Raw genomic sequence first — 3,541 nt, 5'->3', positions numbered from 1 at the left:
AGGGGCGGGGCGGGCTGCGGCTGCGTTTCCCGGGGCCGCTCCCGTTGAACTGGGAGTCCCAGAGCCCTGCTGTCCCCGAGGGCCAGCTGTGGGGCGACCCCGGGACGGAGGGGCCGCAGCGCCGCGTCGGGGCGGGCGGCCTGGGAGGCGGGCAGGTGGGCGCCGGGAACCCGTGACTCAGGCCGGTGGCCCTGCTCCCAGGTCCCGCCCCATTCCCGGGCCTTAAAGGGCCAGACCCGCTCCGGCCAGAGCAGGGCTCCCCGGCTGCCGCCGCCCCCTCTTTGGTTCGCCCCCAGTCTCGCGGCTGTGGGTAAGGGGGGCGGCACCCCGCAGGTCGCAGGGGTTGGCTCACCCACTAAGGCCGCGGGGCATTGCGCCCGTCCCTCCGCCTTGAACAGGAACGCGACCGGGACCGACCCGGAGCTGAGAAAACCCCTTCCCTGCTTTGGAAGATGCTACCCCGAGGGGACCCCTTTCCCAGCCACGCCTCAGCATCCTAGCCGTCGCCCCCAGGCTGCAGGCCGTGCCAGAGCCCCTCCCCGTTCCTTCCCACCCGACCCTGGCCCCACTTCAGTCCCGACTTATTCCAGAACGCTCGTTTGACACACGCGCTTGGTGGGTTTGACGCTGGCCTGGGGGGACCTGTGAGCCAGGGTCCTGCCCTGGGCCTCCCAGGACTCCAGCTGGCACGGCAATGCCGTGGATTCCTGGGGGAGCAGCACTGCCCGGCCCACGGGGGCCCAGGGAACTTCTTCGGACCCTCACGCCACCATGTGGGCATTGGGGGAACTGGTGCCCACAGATTAGAGGCCACCCTGCAGGGACCCACCGCTTAGGCAGACCCGCAACATCATCCTGGGCCCAGAGCCCTGAACCGGCGGGCTCAGATAAGGACTGTATAGGTGGGGTGGGAAACCAGGATGGTGGAAACGGGACCCGGCCAAGGAAAAAACACGTAGCAGACAGGAAAACGAAAAGTTATCTGTTGATAAAGTATGTGGAACTATCTTTTTTCTTTTTTTTAAAGTTTTTTTTTTTTTTTTTCTTTTTTTTAAAATTTTTTTTTTTTTTTTTTTTTTTTTTTTTTTTTTTTTTTACTACCGGGTTCACCAGCAAGACAGAGAGAGACAGAAACAGCAAGAAATCACCTCCCAGGGGGGATGGCCACACCGCAATCTCTTTTCCATTCTCCTCTTGGGATCTTGGACACGCGCACACACACACATGCCCGGCATGAGTTTTAAACCACTGGGTCTTGGGTTTGAACCGCAATCCGCTATGTGGGAGTCCAGCGACGTAACCATTATGCCACCTACTGGTCCCTGTGGACTATCTTTGACTTGATTGATGCACTGCATTCATTCTAGAAAAAAATTTTGGTGTATTCTAAAGATGTACAGTGATTAAATGTAATTTAAAAAAGAAAGAAAGAGAAAAATAAATGCGGAACCAACAGACGGTGTAATGGCTATGTCGCTGGACTCCCACATGGCCAACTGTGGTTTGAGTCCCAGACCCAGTGGCTTCAAACTCATGCTGGGCCATGTGTGTGCAACCAAGAGCCAGGGAAGAGGATGGAGGAGAAGGGATTATGGTATGGCCATCCCATCTAGGGGGTGATTTCTTACTTTCTGTCTCTCTGTCTCTCCAGCGAACACACATACCCTATGGCAAAAGTCTCTCTAAAAAAAGAAAGAAAGAAAAAGAAAAAAAGGGGCCAGTACGTGGCATGATGGTTAAGGCTCTGGGCACTCCCACATGGGTTCGAGTCCCAGACCTGATGGTTTGCTTTCTTACTTTCCTTGTCTCTGTGTGTCTGTCTTTCTCTGGTCAAATTTAAATAAATGAATGAATAAATAAAATTAAATAAATAATTATTTTGGGACCAGCAGTTAGTGTAATGGCTATGTCGCTGATCTCCCATGTAGTCGACCGCAGTTTCCCAGACCCGGTGGCTTAAACTCACCCCCGGGTGCATGTGCTTGTGCATGTGCCCAAGATCTCAAAAGGAGAATGGAGGAGAAGGGATTGCGGCGTTTTCCCTTTCTTTTTCTTTTTCTCTTTGTTTTTTTTTTTTTTTTTTTTTTTTTTTTACAATTTCAGCATTTGTTTTTATTCCATCAACATAGCCATTTACAGTTAGTTGCTCTAAAAACTTCAGTTACACACGCTGTTCTCAAATCCAGACGGTATGATCCTAGAAGGTGTCCAGCTGAACAGTGGGATAGTGAAGCACAGTGGTGACTCTCTATTCCGAACTTTTCAGAATGGTCAGATTAATGTACTTCATTTTGGTTCTCTGGCTAGTCATTATTTTTGCTTTGGTAACACCGCCATTTAACATTCATTACCACTGACTAACATGATGACCTAAAAAAAATCGTCCTCCTGTGCCACATTTGTCAGGGTGCTTACAACGAGAACACGACTTCATGAGAACATTTCTGTTCAGATTTTACATGAGAGTGGCTCACTATAATTTTCATAGATCTTTCTTTTTTAAGATCATTTGTCTAATCAGATCTATGTCAGGCCTGATAATTTCGATGGCTCCTCTGGCCTCCAGAACTTCATAACTTGACCCTCAGGGTTGACCAGATACTTCCAAAAATTCCACCTTGGTTCCGTTTTTGATGAATCAACAAGAAATCTAAATGCAGGTTCTGCTTCAGATCCTAGAATCTGAATCTTGCGGAAGATGGGAAACGTTACTCCGTAATTTTTTCTCGCAAAAGATTCTAGTTCCTTGCTGGGACGGGGCTCCGATTCTCCAAACTGATTGCACGGGAAAGCCAAGACGCTGAAGTGGAGTGGTCCAAACTCTTTGTGCAGCTCCTTCAGGGCTAATTTTTGTCTGTGAGTTGGCAGTCACTAGCCACGTTTACAACTAGTGCAACTTTGCCTTTAAACTTTTCCAGAGAAACGACGTTTCCTTTTGCATCCTTCACCTCAAAGGCGTAAAAGCTGTTGATTTTCGGTTTTAGAAATTTTAGTTGTAGGAGAAATAACATCACTGTGCATAGAATAAACTGCAAAAACCTTTGCTTTGGGCCCGGAACATTTTCATGAGTAAGTTGTAAGAGGCTCCATTTTGGATGATTCTGTCTCTCTGTCTTTCTGGCGAGCACATGCGCCTGATAGCAAAAACCTCTGCAAAAAAAAAAAAAAAAAGAAAAAAGAAAGAGAGGAAAAGAAAAAGGAAAAAGTATATATGCAGTCAGGATCTAAACACGGAGAGGAGGGAATCAGGCCCGCGCCCCACCCCCAAGCTCTCCGTGAAGCCCATGTCCTCTGTGAAGGGCTCTGAGATCAACTTAAGAATAAAAGCCACGTTATATGCAATTCAATGTCATATAAACAAGGTTATGATGATAACGAATAAAAAAAGAAAAAAATAGAAAGAATAAAAGCCAACAAGTGCTGTTAAAATACACTTCCAAGTATGCTTTTCCTGGAGGCTCGAGAGAATCTCCGTGTTCTCTGAGTACTCCCCCCTTCCAGTCCCCCCTCCCCCTGCTACTTGGCCCCTGTCCGAAACCAA

The 3,541-nt window shown here is 48.8% G+C and overlaps 1 protein-coding gene and 1 pseudogene across 2 annotated transcripts in view; one reads left to right on the top strand and one right to left on the bottom strand.

Moving 5' to 3' along the window:
- The window catches only part of NINJ2 (ninjurin 2), a 130,495-nt gene that overhangs the window by 115,821 nt on the left and 11,133 nt on the right, over positions 1-3,541 (top strand). The gene's annotated exons all lie outside the window — the stretch shown is intronic.
- On the bottom strand, positions 2,483-3,090 carry LOC102495957 (putative glutathione peroxidase 8; annotated as a pseudogene).

Source organism: Tupaia chinensis, unplaced genomic scaffold (genome assembly GCF_000334495.1).
Source record: "Tupaia chinensis unplaced genomic scaffold, TupChi_1.0 Scaffold141530_1, whole genome shotgun sequence".
In the NCBI taxonomy this organism is placed as follows: domain Eukaryota; kingdom Metazoa; phylum Chordata; class Mammalia; order Scandentia; family Tupaiidae; genus Tupaia; species Tupaia belangeri.
The sequence above is the reverse complement of the archived record's forward strand: the minus strand, read 5'-3'. Positions and strand labels throughout refer to the sequence as shown.